Source organism: Lagopus leucura, unplaced genomic scaffold (assembly GCF_019238085.1).
Source record: "Lagopus leucura isolate 7727_CA_CO unplaced genomic scaffold, USGS_WTPT01 Super-Scaffold_100017, whole genome shotgun sequence".
Lineage (NCBI taxonomy): Eukaryota > Metazoa > Chordata > Aves > Galliformes > Phasianidae > Lagopus > Lagopus leucura.
The window spans coordinates 3,806,424-3,823,710 of NW_024962271.1; the positions used below are offsets into that span (position 1 = coordinate 3,806,424).

Genomic DNA, 17,287 nt, shown 5'->3' on the forward strand with positions numbered 1-17,287 from the left:
AAAACTAGTAGCAGCTTTTTGTTACTAATAAACAAGGTTTTATTTCTTTTTCCTTCTTCCTCCACTTCAAAAGCATTTGAGGAAAATACCAGGTTTGCAGACTCAGAATCTAAAGCCTTTCACTTATTCAAAACAAAGTGACAGTCTGTGAAACTGTAGTTCAAGTCCATCTCAAGCAGCCCACTCCCAAAGTTCTGTACGTGGCACACAGCAGTGGAAAGCAGAGGGGTATGCTGGTTGTGCCCTGACCATGCTATACAGCCCACTTAATTAGAACAAACAATAGTATCAAAACTGTTGTAAATCCTCTTTTTTCTTTCCCTCTAAGCTTTCTCCTTCCTTAGCCTCTCTGCAAAACCAGCATCCTGAGTATGACAGCTTTGTGATGTCTACGCTTGTGTTCAATTGGGAACTTGACCTTGATTCCTGGTACTGCCAGCTGTGAGAGAATGACAGAGGCCTGTTATCACCTTCTGTGATTTGAAATTCGCAGTTCTTGGATAGTGTACAATAAAAACTGCGACCTTGCTGTGCAACTGGCTGCTATGCCAATAAATTATAGTTGGTTCAGTAAGACAATTTCAGAGCTTTGTCTGATTTCATTTATGTATTTGTAACTCTCCAAGGAGATTCTAGAAAAAAACCTGTCTTCTTTTTGGAAATTTCAGTGTCCAACGATAAACTGGCAACAGCTCCACTGAGGTGAACAGCTTTGTTAGTTACTAGAAGTATTTCCTCTAGCCTGACTCTCAATCACGCACAGAAGTTGTTGGTCTGTGAGACACATTTTTAAATGGTATTCTGTCAGTGAGTTAGCAGAACAGGGGTTAAACCTGGCTATCTCTGCGAGAGCTAAATCTCTAAACAGCAAGTTACACAACTGAAGTTCAGTCTTCATTATCTTTTTCCTAAAACTCACTCATTTTGTGTTGGGAATGCTCTGACTAGCCCTTACATGGTATCTGAATTGAACTTTAATGTATAACTGTATTACAAACAAGGTCTTCCTCTGCCTTTTTGATCATGTCACTGGGAGCAGAAATGTTGGTTCTTTCTTGCCTTTTCTTATCCCATTTTAATCCCAATTCTGTTGCTGCAGGTCTACCATAAATTACAGTATGCAAAAGGAATTTCCTATTGATTTGCTCTGACAGTGAGTCGACCAGCTATGTGAATAGCTGATGGAAGCAGAACTTTACTTTGGTTCAGACAGCAGAGCATTGACTAAAGCTTTGAGGTAAACATTTACAGAAACCTGAAATCATAATGCCTTGCAGATCAACACAATTTACAAATGTATTAAGCTTCAGTACGAGCTTTAGTGTGTGTTAGAGACTCATAATAGTTTGACATCAGTAACCTTTTATTGTTTATCATGCTCGGAAGTCACTAAGAATGAGGTGAAGAAATGTCAAGTAATTAGGTCATATGCAAGTGAATGAGTCTTGATGGTTGGAGCTTAGTACCGTGGGAACCATTATTATCCAAAGTAATTTCTGGAAAGTTCAAATTAATTTCTTTCTTACAGTGTCCATAGGCTAGGGAAATCTACAAACAATTTATGCAGTCAGACAAAAATCATTTTCCTGAATCTTATATGTAGCTTCCCAGCTAGTTCCTGCCACAAAGTAGTGAAATAAAAAAAAGTATGATGACAGAGGTAACAGGTCTTGAAGTTACTCTTACTGGAATAGCAACATTCAGCATTCACACATTTAGTTAAAGAGGAAGCTGAAGCAATAAAGTGATGTTTACTTATGGAGACAATAGGGCATTGCCTTTTCACTCTTCTGTGGCATTAGCATTTCTAGCTGCACTACTATGTACACAGCACACTCATGGCTTTATGCTGTGAGGACTGGATTCTTGCTGTTCACAGTGGGATCACTTGAAAGCTTGTGCCTGCCTGCCTAATATGTTAATTGAAGGACTTTTGTGTCTCAACATCTTTATTAATATTAATAGAATGAGATTTTTAATGGACCTGTACAAAATATGCTTGACCTAGCTTAAGCCCTCACTTTTGTTTTTATACTCTGCAGCACAGTGCAGCTTCCAACTAATTTAAGAATGTAATACTATATACTGTGTCAGAATACACAAACTAATGAAACAGGGATTACTCTTCAGATCGACAGTTTTTTTGCCATGAAATATAAAATTTATATCACACCAAAATATGATTAGATTTTTTCAAATAATAAAATTAAAAACAGATTTGCTTTCTCTTTCTGCAAATTAGTGCACTTTGGTGAGAACACTGAGCATTTTATGATTTAAAAATAATTCTGTCATAAGTAGGCTTGTCTTATGCTGTACTTTTTTTTTCTTCTTTTTTTTTTTAAGAAAGAATTCACCAAAACAGTAGTTCTTAAATTCAGGCTAGACTAAACCTCAATAAGTATTTTCACTGAATATAGCTATTGAAGTATTACCTGGTAATGGTATAGAGTAGGTATAAAGGCTGTCAGAGAAGAAAGTTTAAACCTTTCTAAATATGTGGCTACCCAGTTTCATTTCCTGTTAACACTTGACAGAAAATTGTGCTATTTATTTTGGTTGATGCAAGTATAAATTAAAGATTGAAGTACAAACCTTGGTCTAGGGCCAGCCTGAATTTTCTGCAGCCTCCCGTGGAGCTGTGGATTACTATAATATGGATGAAAATATGCTTCTGTCACTTTTGCCCCTTTTTACTACTTTTTCTGACAGAGGATCATTCTACATTACATTGTTTATAATAACTGTCTGTAAAAACACTAGACACCAGCCTACCACAACAGTATCTCCAGTCCCCAGTTTCTTTCTCTGGTTACTGGCTATTCTTCATGCTAGAAACCATGCTGAAGGCTGTATGGATATATTTTGCATTCCCAACAATGCATACTGATGATCAGATTGTTTTCTTGCCTCTAGCAGCTAAAACCTCAGCAAAGGGGGAGGAAAAAGGAAACTTAGCAGGCTGAGACAGAAGTGTACAGCTCTAATCCTTGCAGCATGATATCTTCTACTGTCACTTATAGGTACCTGCTGTTTTTAGGGGCTTCATCTAAAGTTTATGATGAGTAATATGTTCTATAATTCTTTAGATCAGAACTTGACCTCAAGAAAGTTCCCTTCTCTTCTTCCATCCTGGCCTTTGAATCAAGAGGCACACAGCACCTTTTTGGTAAAATTACTGTAATTACTACTTGGTTTAGAAATACATTTTCCAGAGGGAAGGTACTGCTAGTCTATAAAGAAAGCGCAGCATGTCAGTTTCCACTGGCAGACCCAAAACACATCTTGTAAGTAGCTCAAGGTAGAGCTGTATAAACAGATTACACTGAGTCAGGCCTACCTGAAAGGCAAAGAAACCAATCTGCAGACTGACCCTATCTTCTTCTCATGGCCTGCTCAGGCTAGTAACAGCCAGAAGTGAAATGAAGCAGGAATTCAAACAGCTTCCCAGAAAACCAGCAACATACTCAAAGATAAATAACTGGAAAGAGCTTACCTGGTCTAATCACAATCAAATCCTGATGAAGTCAAGTGTGGCATTTGGACTATGTGGCACTTCACCTTCTGGATCTGACTTTTTGCATTTCACTAGCCAATAAAAAGAAAAAAAATTATGTATACATATGTGTATGTCTATACAAAAGCACTGAACTGGTACCCATGTTGATCTTGATTTTACAAAAGACAGTGAAATATTAATGCACTGTTATCTATGTAAAGTTGCACGGGGTAGTGCTTTTTGGAGCTGTTATCTTCTCTGCCATTAAATAGTGATACCATGTTCTAGCTATTTAAATGAACTCTTTCATGTCTCTTCCAGAAATTAGCTTAAATTTTAAGGAGAGAGTTGATGAGGTTCATCTCTGGTTGGTTTTCATAGTAAGTGGCTGGATGTAAAGTAGCTGCAAAAACTGACTGTGACATATATTATTCTGGCATTACTTCAATCGTTATGTATTAGCATATGTTAAAGGAAGAACTTATTGTGTGAGTTCATAAAGTATCTTATACAATTGATTTACTAATACAAAAAAAATGAGATAGATTTAGGATTGATTGATAATAGCATAAATGTTTTCAAAAAAATATGTCCAGTATCCTCCTTTTGAGGAGCACAAAGAGAGGAGCCCAGGACAGGAGTCATCAAGTGTGAAATCACGGGCTGAAACCATTTCAACAAGAGTGGGAGTGTAGTTTCAGCCCTCTCTTATCTTAACTGCATTCCTTATGTACACTAACTTTCCAAAGTGAGATGTGTGATTGATTCATAGCAACTGATGGGCAGTTTAAAATTACAAAGCTTTCAGTTTCCTGGTTCCCTGGCAGATAAGGAGGGTGGGCATTTCCTGATTATATGGTATATATTCAAAATATTTCAGTTCCCCATGGTGCTATTTGTGACTAATTTACTTCTATAGGACATTAACAGTGCTGGTTTTATTTTGTGGGAGAAGTGTAAAGTGTAACATAATGTGACGAGAGGAAGTGTTTCACAACAAGAGGTCTTTCTGGCTTTTCCTCTGTTTATGTTACCACATGGAAAGAAGGAAAGGTGGAGTAAATGACTGATGATCCACATGGATTGCATGAACAATCCCATCTTTAGTCATGACATATTAAGTTGGGCAAATTCACGCTGAGAAGTGTAAAAACCGCATTTTAATTCCTAGAAACATGTAAGATCTTGTGTAGGAAAATGTGTAGAGATGAATAGCACTTGAATACCTTCCTGTCACTGGTCTCTTGGCAGGCAGTGCAGGTGGAGACCCCTTAGCCAGGGAAAGCCCAAGTAACCACTCAGCAGCCAGATGACTTTGGGGACAAGTCAGAGGTACACTAATGTGAGAGATGGGCTTAGGATAGGACAGGATACAGCTGAGAAGTTAGAATACAAGAATAGTAAATCACGAGTGTTCACTGGGGCTCTTGTGATCTGTAGAGGCAGGCTGGAGCAGGGAGCACAAGCAAGCCCTGGGATAGAAATGAGACTGAAGTGCCTGTAACTCTCACTCACTTCCACGATGTCCCAGAGCCTCTGTAAACCTGACAGCACATTCCTCTTCTTGGAAGCTTTTTTCTTAACCTGTATTTAACCTGACCTTTGCTTAACCTACTGTTCAGTAGATTCATTGCAGAAAGAAGGTCAGGTTGCCTAGGAAATTTTGCATGCTAAATCTTCTGCTGATTTTCTTTTTTTTAAGCCATCCTTTTATAACTTCGCAACATGTTAAGATGTCAACATATTCCATAGGATTTTATCTCCCTCGACTTCCCTGCATTTTTGTTCCATGTAGAAGGTTGATAGTGCTTATCATTGTGGCAACACTTATGGCAGTAGATTTCCAGGTTTCTTGAACCCATTTAATACAGACAGTACCTCACAGAACAAAAAGTTACTTTTGAGTACAACCTTCCCTTTGCCATTTTATTTTTCTTGAGGTCTCAAATATCCTCAGAAGGTTTCTTTGATCTCTGGAGCTCCACAAAATATATTAGGAAGTAGTACACTGAGTAGTACACTCTACTGTACAAACACTTTCATGAATGCTATTCACTTGCTTGAAAAAAAGAAATCACTATTGTGTGCTTGCTGAAACAGGAATCAAAGGCCTGTTTTTTTGGATCAGTTTTTATAGGTCTGTGTAGAAACAGAAATCTTTGTCTTCTCCTCATGCTCTTTTTCATACTCTGTTCTTATCACTGATTTACTGAGGTACATGATGGAGCTAGTTTTGTTAATGAAAAATACGTAACTATTTCCATGCAGTCTTTCATATTTTTCTCAAGACTCACCTCAACTTAATTCACTGGCTTATACTAAAGTCTACTTATAGGAAAATCAGAGTAACCTTTCATAACCATTGTAATTCTGCAGGCCTAGTAAGGAAGGCTGAGTCAAATACAGATCTGAATACTTACAAACCATTATGTTAACAGTCCAGATGCTGGTTTAGACTTGTGTGTTGCTCTCTGACCCTATCAGCAGATAGGATGTTGTAATGCTATAATGGGATGGTAATAGCAGGTCTTTAGCTACAGCAAATGAGAACAAACACAAAAGCAGCCACAGACACAGAAATGAAGGAAAAGTGTTACTTACATTTAGAAGGTTTCACATAGGAAGGGATCTCTATCAAAAGAAACCCTTACCTCCACTGCCAATCCTTAAATGAGGTCTGGGAAGGGGTGGATCCTGGCTCCAAACCTTCCAGTCACTCAGATGCATTGCATGCACCTGAGCTCCCCTGGGTTGGCCCTGCCTTCCCACCAGGTGTTCAATCCCTGTTTTAAGCCATGACTTAGCATTTCCACTACAGATGTCAACAGATGTAAATTGGTGTGTTAGAGTGACAAGGGGTGAATTTAACTCACTTTTTACTGAAAATATGGACCAAAATTAAAGCAGCATTGTTATCATCTCAATTTTAGGAGGACTGTCTTGACACTGTGTCATATTTCATACCTCACCAGAACATATTGTAGTGATTTTTGCACGAGATTAAACTTGCTTCTATTACAGGAATTACTGCAATTAGAAAATTTTACTGAAAATAATTTCTCACCAAACTTTCATTTATAAGAGTATCAAATGCTTTTCTAAAGGGGACAAATTCACCCAGGTTTTCTGCTTTTAATTTCACTAGTAAAACCAGCAAAAGAATTGGCATGCTCACCTTTGTGCATCGTTCCCTTATACTAAAAAATAGCATAATTTGTGGGAGAGAGTATGGATGAGTGCACAGTTCTGAAGCAGAACAGGAATGAGGCAGTACATGTGGGCTCCACTGTTTGCTAGCTTGTTGCATTTGCCTACAATTAAGGAATCAAATTTTTGGATCTATGGTATACTTGACAATATAATGTGAAGGCAGGTTGTAAGCTGTGCCCAGAAATATGTGGGCATATTTCATGACATGGACTATAGATGGCAGTTACTATATTTGGCTTAGCAAATAACTCACTTCTTAATCAAATGTCTGTTCTAAACTAAGACCTGCATACTAAGGATGTCTGTATGGCTTACTGTGTATCTGATTTCTACATGGAGTTGTCCTGGAAAGGTTTCTTGTGTTGTGACCAGCTGAGAAAACGGTGAGGCCTAAATTTAATTTGGTGATATGCTGCTGCCCTATTTCAAGTTAATAGTATGAACTGCCTTTGAAGTTTTACTGATTTGTCATTTCTTAGAAAGAAAATGCATTATGGTTTAACCTAGCAGGTGACTAAGCATCACATACTCATTTGCTCACTCCTCCCTTCCCAGTGGGATGGGGAAGAAAATCAGAAACAAAGTAGAACTTGTGGGTTGAGATAAAACTATTTACTAAGATAAAGAAAAGGAAAAGGATAATGATTATGACTTCATATATATAAATGCGTATAACAAGTGATGCAAAAGCAATTGCTTATGGTTGCCACCCCCAACCAATGCCCAGCTAGCACCCTGAGCAGCAGAAGAGAGAGAGAGGTGAACTCCCACTCCCTTCCAAACTTCTTCTACATGTTATCATATGATATGGAATACCTCTTTATCCAATTTAAATCAGCTATCTTGATTCTGTTCCCTCTCAGCTCCTTTGGGCCTTCAATGAGAATGGCCTTGGCTCTGTACAACAGTGCTTAGCAGCAACTATAAACATCAGTGTGTAATCAGCATTGTTTTTCTCCTGGAACCAAAAACATAGCATCATACCACTCTTGACGAAAACAATTCCATCCCAGCTGAAACTAAAGACAGTGTGATTCAGGCTACTGGCCTGTTTTGAAAATGTGATTACAAGCAAAAGCAGAGGCTAAGTTTATTCTTTCCCACTCCTCCTTTCTTGTCAATGCTAAATAATCACATTATGTATAGCCATGTGTAAAGCAGCCAGAATTACAGTAAGGGAATTTCTTGTTAGGAGCGACCCTATCAAACCTTCTCAGACTCCAGTGGATGTGACCACTTTTCTGGGTCACATAATGTATTAGCACTCAGGTTCTTGTGATGGGGACCACATGGCAGAAGTCTACCCAGTGATGTGATGAGACACAGATGGTGGTCAGAGCTGTATTTGAGCAGCACATCTTTGGGCAGGGCGCTTACCGGTGCAGAGTCCTGCTAAGTGGCAAGTACCTAGCTACTATGGGTTTGTGTGCTCAAGCTGCTGAGTGGCACCCTGAAGGTTGGGGCTGCAGCAGGAGAAAGGCCGTGAGCTTCTATAGTGAGGGACATAGAATCATCTGACTGGTCAAATGTGTGTCTTTGCAATTTTTTTGAGCATTTACAATATAGAATACACTATCCTGCCTTTCAAACTGAGAAATAAGGAACAGAGAAGCTGTATGACAAAGAACTGGGAGCTGAATCCAGATAACGCAGGCATCAGCTTGACGTTCTCACCCTTGGGCCATCTTTGCTTCTTGTTTTCCATTCCCTTAATGGCCTAAGATCTTTTATTCCACTCCTTTTCTCCTTCCCACGTAGATATTTCAACATATGTATGTCTGTGTATGTGGAATATCAGCAAAGCTGATACTTTATTCCCTACAGAGTTCCTTGTGACCACTCTCTCATGTAACTAATCCATAGCAATGTATACTCCAACAAGGAAAATTAAAAGGTTGGGAACCACTGACCTAACTTCTTAGTAAGCAATACAGCTGGCAATCAGATGTAACCCGAGCTCCTCGCTATTGGAGCTGCCTGAGCTATTCATAGCAAAATAAAATTGCTATGGGAATTGAACTGGATTTATTTTGTTTGAATGCAAATTATCGCGGGTCAGACAGGCTCAGATCTTCTGCCCCCTCAAATGCAAATGCATCAGCTCTGCCAGGCCAGAGCTTTTATCTGGAAGATCTTCACTGGGGAAAAGTAGGCATGGGTAGCAAACTGTCACTGTCTAGAGTATTCCCTGTGGATCTTTGGTGCGGTCAGTGTAAGTCACTGAGCAGAGTGAAGTGTCTGCTGTCAGCTAGCGGTGTGCTGAGTGTGTTCAGTGTCTTGGCTGCAACTTCAACAGGGTGTCTTCAGGCTTGTCTGCCAGTCTCATTCATGATACGTAGAGTTCTGAAAGGAATAGCTGCCAAAATCCTAACATCACAGGAAAAGCTGAGTTTTCACTTAAAAAAAAAAAAAAAAAAAAAAGAAGGACTATGATTCCCATACACACAATCATAAAATAGTAAAAAAAAAATTAAAGATTCATCCAAAATGGTTCAAGAAATCAGAAAGCAAACAAAACACCAAAGACCTTCAGCATTTTGTTTTAAAATCTCACAGTTTACAGTATTGTTTCCTGTGAGGCCTGATTTATGACTTGTAGTGTTTAGAGTTACATGTCCGATAGGAAGGAATGTTGCTGATCGGAAACAAGCAAGCATCTGCTAATGCTAAATACCTATGGAAAAGAATTTCCAAGTACTGGTTTTAGTTATTTATCATCATCATTTGTATTTTTTCTTTGAGCAGTCCTTTTTCAGTGTCATTATTGTTTAAATAATGTTACTGGTTTTGCCTTTATCACAATTGCAGGATCGGAAGATTCATTCAGAAGCCATACAGTTTCCCTAGAATATTAATACGTATTAATCCCATCAACATAAAACAAGCTGTACATGAAGGAAGAGAGTCTTTCCAGTGCATTTTCATTGCACCTAGTCCTTTGAGTAGGTATTTTGAAGTCACATTTCAGAGACTTGATTAGAACATAGTGGTACTTTAATTTTGTTCTGCCACCCAGAGTGACAGGACAAGGATATCTGTGCCTTCTGTGCTTCAAAATTTCCAGAAGGTAGGGCTCCTCTCACATGCAAAGGGTTCCATTAAGTCCTGATCCAGCAATGACCTTTCTTACATGCAAGTTTAGGAGACTAACTAAAACTATCTTCTGAGGTCAGTTGGTTTATTACTCTTGGTGTGCCATAAGTAACTAATCAACTGTAAGACAGTACATGACAAATATGGGCTGCCTCTTTTTAGGAAAAGTGAAACATAAGTGTATTCATAAAACAATCCTGCTGTTTCCTGTTTACTTTGTGTTGGATTTTAGAACTGTCATAACTAATAAAACATCAAGATTTTATCTCACAGTTGCAGGGATTTGCTTAACCAGGCAGTACCCAATTGCTTGTACAGCCACCAAGTCTTAATTCAAGTTGTTGGTTTTAGCTAATTGCTTTCCAGAAACATTATAACAAGCCAAAAACTCAGTCAGTACCAATACTGATGGAACTGCTAATGAAGTGATCTTGAGTGCTGCTTGGCAAACCTTTGGCACTTAAATCTTAACAGTCTGTCCATGGTGTCATAATGATGTAGTCTACATCACTATTTTTATTCTGTCTATTTAAGATGACTGCTTATGTGGGTTTTGTTTTTACTGTTTGTTTTGTTTTGTTTTAACATGAGAAATGAGGAAGCTCAGGTACTTAAGAGCATGTATTTAATCTTTGGCTAAACAATGAAATTTGTGTTAGTTCTAGAATATCTCATTACCCTGCAATGAATACCAATTTAATACATCTAGGACATTTAAATACCAATGTGAGTGTTTTTTTCCTCAATGAAGGAAAAAACAAGAGTATTTCCTTATTTGCCTTATGTTGACAGAGGTTTGCAAAAAGATGTTTTAAACAAGTTCAGTCAACTGCAAAAATACAAAGGCACTATTCAGAGATAACGTTGTCTTTGTTCATTTAGGAATAATTAAAGACATGCAATTTTGTTACCTTGTTTTAGTAATTGCTGAATGTTCTGCATTGCACTTCTTTTGAGCAGCCATACAGAGTAGTCTTTCATGACTAACTCAGATTGCAGTTTCAACTTCTTACTTTCTTTCTGTCAGATCCGTAGATAATAAAATGGTATGTTGTTACGAATCCCTAACATTTCGTATTTGCAAGAAATCTACATTATGCTGGAAAACAAAGTAAACTGAGTTATTGTATGATTCATTTAAAACCTAAAGAAACATGTGATCTTCTGTACAATTATTAAGTTGAAATAGGCAACCAGTGATTCTAATGCTTCTTTGATGATAAAAATACTTCAGTATGTATAAAGTCCATTAACTTAATCTAAACATTTGCTGTGGTACAGAGCCAGATATTACAATCTGGTGAAAATCAGGAAAGGTCTGCTGAGGTTATTCTCATTAGCCAAGGACCGAGACCAATAAAATGTAACATTTGTACTTGCCTGACTGGGATAGTCATTAGAAACTGCTCTTGTACAGACTTGATACTTTTCTGAAGAATGGATGAATTTGTTTGGCAAACATAAAAGCTAGGGAAAAGTTTAGTTAATTTGAATTCTCTTTTGTTTAGTGTGTTCGCATGACTTTGTGCTGCCTGGTTTGGGATAGGATCAAAAATGAAAATGCTCCGAGTTTTACTCGTGGGATCTCTGACTTCAATAATGCCTGTATATTATTGGAAACCTCATGAGAGTCCATTCTCACTACTTTCCCAGAACATTTTCTTTCCCAAACTGGTATAAATGCACCCTGAAAATGTTGCAGTCCAGAGACAATGTTCAGTTCAACAGGAGCTCCTGGATGTCTAGCATGGAAAATCATGGATTGTGTCCCTGTTGCTGTGCCTCAGAACCTTCTTTAATTCACCCCGTGCTTCAACAACATGGGCACATGGCTGAAATGCCCTTCTGAGGGGAGCAGAAGCACCATATGGAGGCAAAATATGCCTTAACTCTGTTAGCTGCTGCTGTCTCCATTGCAGCTACAACCCAGAAGGCTGTAGGTCATAGCAGAGTGAACTAACTTCTTTAATTACCGTGATATACTGCCATTGGTTTGGCTGTTTGCTCGTGCTGCTTCCCAAGGGTAAAGATATCTTTCACCTCTGCTATACTTGCTGCAATTCAGCTCCTTCATTCTGCTTTGCCGGATATGTAGCATGTATTTTTTTCTACTCACTTTTACATCTTAATTTGCTCATTTTTATTATAGTTTCCAGAGCACTAACATTTTGACCCTAACCTGAGAGGTACTCAATAACCCATCTCTCAAAAAGTCAGTTAGTGATATCAGGTATCTCTAATTCCAGGTCACCATGTACTATATTGCTGGCTATAATTCTTGGAAATAATTTGGTTTATCACTGTAGTAAGGTTGTAGTCTTGCATGTTTTTCAGACTACCAATTGAACCTATCCCAAGAGGTGAGTCTACTTCCATTACACATTCTATAAATAAATAATTATTTATTTAGATTGCTTACATGATGTGGCATTGCTTTGAACAACCTTCTACTCTTATTGGTTGAATATCTTTGCTTTGGAGAAACAAAAATTCTGTGGTATGTATAAGAAAGCTGGATCACTACCCCCTATTCAAGGTTTTTCCCAAAATTCATTATAAACAACCGGCACATTTGCCCTGCATTGTGAAAATTTTGTATCAGGCTGCTGCTATATACATAGGGGACTGTCAGGTCTGAGTGTGCATTTGAAGTGGATCTGAAATGACCGTTGCTGTTCTCCAAACTGCTGGCCAAGAACTATCTCCATTCCAAAATACCATGTGGATGTGTAAACATTATGCCATGCTTGAGCTCATAAACCCAGTTTCTCAGCAGCTACTTTGCTTCTAATCAAGGTTGGCTTGCCACCAGCTGCCTTAGACCATGTGCAGAATTGGATCTCAAACACAAAGGTCATCTCTGTACTTCATGAAAGACCACCATTATCCACCTATAAAACCTAAGGGAAAGGACTCATCTCTCCACCAGCCTGGTGAAGTCTGAGCAGAAGCACAAGTGTGTTGGGGGACCTCTCCCTTTTTCTGGCATGCAGTACAGTATCTTGGTTTTTGAAAGCAGACATTTGCCCAGTTTTGGAGGCAAGTATGGGCACTACGGCAACATATGGCAATATGATTTCATGAGTTTTCACTACAAAAACGATGGGAAAAGATTCCAGGATGCTGTGACATTAGCTGGTTCCAAAAATACTATACTGTGAATACTAGATAAAAAGAAACTTGTAGTTGTGGATCTCAGATAATTTTAAATAACCAGAAACCATTTTTAGGTCATGTCTTCTTATTCTATTTCAAAAATGTTCTTATTTTACACTTTTATTTAAGCGGAAGTAAAAGCTGTACTTTGTGCCTCTGATACGTGCTGTAACTCTTGTTAAGATGTTTGAATCAATGATTTGTGTTTTCTAAGAGCTGGACAGTTGGAAAATAACACAACAGAAGTCTTGGATCAATGTCCACTGCTGTCTGTGTAAAGGTTTATGCCAATTTCGACTGGCCTTGTGTCAAATCTCTTAAAACTTTGCATGAATGTTTGGAGCAATTTTAATGGGTGTAACTACATTTAACTCTTCCTTTTTGAGAGATTTTTCATCTTGATTACATGCATACCCACCTAGTGGAATAGGATTCATTAACTTCTTTGGCCGCAGTCTTAACAGCCACCAGTTATGACAAAATGTTTTTTAACACTTAATTTTATTATATGCTCATAACATTGAATAAAGCATTCTGGAAATGACTTATATTGCTTAGATAGTTTATGCATTTTTTTTTAACACTTGGTTTAGTTGAGATACTCCTGGTCATACGAACCATAATTCAATTTTGCCTCAGTCAGTATTGAGTAGTTTTGATAAGCAGAGACATTGCAGTTCATTTATTCACATTTTAATTTTCTGTTTCATTTCTTTATGCTCCTTACTTCATTACTTGGATTTTTTATCTCAATTACGAAACTCTTGTAACTTCATCATGCATGTAGCCAAGCTGTTGCATTTAATGTTATTAGCATTTAATGAAAGGGTCTTACATGCAAATAGAGAAATGATAGCCACGAGACTCTTCTGGTTGAGAGCAAGGGTTTCCTTACTATCTCCGAATGTAGGGTTTTTTGTTGTTTTTAAGGCAAGAAGTAGAAGTCCCAAAAATACTTCTCTGCATGGTGTATCCCTCACTGTCAATATTGCATTTCTTATGGAGGGTCTGGTTCTTAGAGATCCTGAAACATACAAATGAATTAGATTTACTGGCTGGTAAGCTCCAATACTGTTCACTAAGTCTAAGAAAACAGAGGAAGGCAAATGGAAGCAGCCACTTGCAGTTCTACTAAAAGGCAGAATGAGAACAGTCTTTAACATACATTTTTCTGCCTTTTTCTATCAAGACTACTGAGTGAGTTTGAGACCAGTGGAAGATTTATCTAGTTTTTAATGGCTAAAATTAAATTTTGGTAGTTCAAAGAATTCCCTTTATTCTTCAGTTTTTATTCTAGAATAATATTAAAATATCTTGAAGCTGAAATTTTATCATTTCCCATCTCTAAACTTCTCTTTGAGATTTGTCCTCCTTTTGAACTGCACCAAGACAATGGAACAAGTGCCTTACCTTATTGTTAGGCCCCTGATATTTAGGAATCTTACGAAGATGTATTCTTGTCTGAAAGTTTCTTTAGCCCAAAGCTGAGCAAACATTTCATTGCACATAATGAGTGGGAAGAATGTTGCCTTCCAATCTTCTCTCAGCTTTTCTGCAAACAAACTGTAAGTTCTTCCAATGTATTGATTCTGAATTATTTGCTACCTACACAGATCTTTCAATTACACAGTCTTTCAATTTACTTCCCAGTGGTGTGGAAGATGCCTTAAAGAAGGACACCAAATGTGTGTTTTGAAGGAAGAACTAGAGAGAGCAGATTCCAACTGAGCAGTCTCTTGGGTTTTCCTTCCCACCATATTCTCACAATCACTGCTATTGCTAATGATAGCCACAGTGGGACAGAGGGAGTCCCCTGTCAATTTCATGCTGTGTTGTCTAGACTTGTTAAAAATGTTAGATTTTGCCATGCTGCTTTCTCTCATGGTGTTCCAAGTGCAGAGAATCTGAAGAAAAAAAAAAAAGGGGTCTGGACTTATCTGTTCCTCTTCTTGCTTGGTCTCAAAACCATCAAAGTTAATGGAAAGGTATCATTGACTTCTAATTCAAGGAAAAGCACATGTAATTGCACTTAAAGCTATGCTGGCAATATGAAAACCTAATACTTAAAATTTCCATGACAGTTTTGACAATATTTGTTCATCTACTGAACTACTTGAGGTGGAGAAATGTATTGCATCTAGCTGATGATTACAGTGATGTTTCGTGTATGTGTAGGAAAAATTCCAAAGGACACTGACACTGCCCAGAAGTACAGACTAGCCAAAACCCAGTCTGCTTCGAGGAGCTGAAATTCCTTGGCAGTGGGAAGTTAGAAAAGATGATTCTGTGCTAGTATCCTGCCTCTGTGCTCCAGTATTTCTCAGCTGGCATATTTTCCAGCCACAGTCACAGACCATTTTACTTTACCCAAAGCACTCAAGAACCTATAAGAAGAGTATCTGGCAGTTACTGCCCCGCTGCCCACTTTGCACCAATCCAGAGGAGTGCCTCTGTCAGAAGCCAGGTCAGCATTCTCAGCATTGCTTTTGAAATACCAAAGAGATTATTTTCATGTGATTCATTGAAATCATTACATACCTGAAAGAAATGGAAAGAAATGGAGAATGGTCTGTGACTGAGTGTCCAGACTGCTGCATGGCACTTCTCCTTTCTTCTTGATGATGACTTGGTAAGACTAGATGTTACCATTTGAAGGATGCATCTGATGTAAAGTCAAAAAAATAAGTCTTATGGGACATTCAGGATCATTCCTACTGGAAAAAAATGAATACGTTTGTAAGGCACTCTGTTGATGACAGCCTATAAAGTGGTACAGCAATATGCAAGAAGTACAGAATTCAGTCGGCTTTTTTTTTTTTTTTTATTTTTTATTTTTTTTTTCCCTCCCACAATTCTTAATCTGCCTTTATGATGTTAAATACAGAAATTACATTTGGGGCTACATTTGGTGCAAATTGGTGTACATCAGGGATGGTTTCTTATAGGAAAATGCAGAAAATCCTTTGTTCCATATGGTTTGATTCATTTACAGAATGAATCCTACAGGAATAATTTCAGATGTGGAAATCTTTAAAATGGGGAAATAAAAACCAGATTTACTGTATTTCTGTTTTCCAACAGAAAGAAAAAAAAGTAGCACTTCACAGTTACCAGTACATTTCAGAAGATAAAGATTGCATCTCAGAACCACTTTTAAATTGTATAATGGCATCACAAAGATTAAAATATTAGTCTTCTTTCCTATAGGAAAGTACTTTACCATTACCAAATGAGAATTGACATTTGAAATATGCCAACTTATTGCAGTGAGCAGACAAACTAAATTCTTGTCTGTGTTCCCTCTCTTTTATCAACAGAGGCAATTTTAGCCTTTCTTTAGAACGTCAAGTAGATGTAGATATATTATTATGAATTTGTGTAGAAGAAAGGAGAGGGGGTAAATTGTGAATCATAGTATGATCTATTTTTATTTTCATATAAATTTTCAGGAGTCAAACAGATCATCCCAGTTAATAATATGGCATCAATTATGTTGTCAAAATAAAGAACACAATATGATTTTAACAGTATTATCATTAGGACTCCATACCAGAGAGCATGATGAAGATGCAATTGAGTTGGTAAAACAGAAGTGAATTTCCTTGCAGAGTGCATAGTGCCTGACTATAGTCTATGGAGAGCTTGTATGTCTCTGAAATATCTTTTTAACTGGAATACACTTAAATTCAGTTTTAGTATTGACTTAGTAGACAGTTAAAGATGTGAAGATTTTACATGTAACTTCACATTTTCACTTGCTTTACATTTTCTGTTGATTTTTCCTCATGGGATACAGTTCTGAAAGTGCAGAAAATTTCAAAAATCATTAAAAAAAACAGGGCTTGTACTAGGCATTAAAATTTGTTCTCTTTTGAATACCTTTGGCATTCTGGATGCAGGAGGTTTGGGTAAAGAAAAGCATCGATTTCAGAGGTGAAATTAGAGAATACCTGTCTAACGTGTACATTTCAGAGAATGTCTTTTGAGAAAGGAGATAGAATTGTGAGCTGGGACTTGATAAGTTGGACAAGATGGTTTATAATTGACATTTGTGTGTCTGCACATATTTTTCTGAAGCATTAGAGATATGTAGTTCTCATGGGATGTCAGTTTTTGGCAGGATAGTGTTGGCACATGGTAGAGCTTCATTGATGCAAAACAAAAATCTGTATCTAGTATTGCATATATAATGTAATAGAATTACCTGATGAAACTTGTTGGGTTTTGACTTGGTAAAAAGGAGTGTTTATTGCTACATGTTTTACAAAACCAAGAAATGAAATAAAATCATAACTGATTAATGAGCTGCATGGAAATACTTCCTCAGTG

The 17,287-nt window shown here is 37.6% G+C and overlaps 1 protein-coding gene across 1 annotated transcript in view; it reads left to right on the forward strand.

Moving 5' to 3' along the window:
- The window catches only part of ADAMTS18 (ADAM metallopeptidase with thrombospondin type 1 motif 18), a 66,994-nt gene that overhangs the window by 8,709 nt on the left and 40,998 nt on the right, over positions 1-17,287 (forward strand). The window lies entirely within an intron of this gene.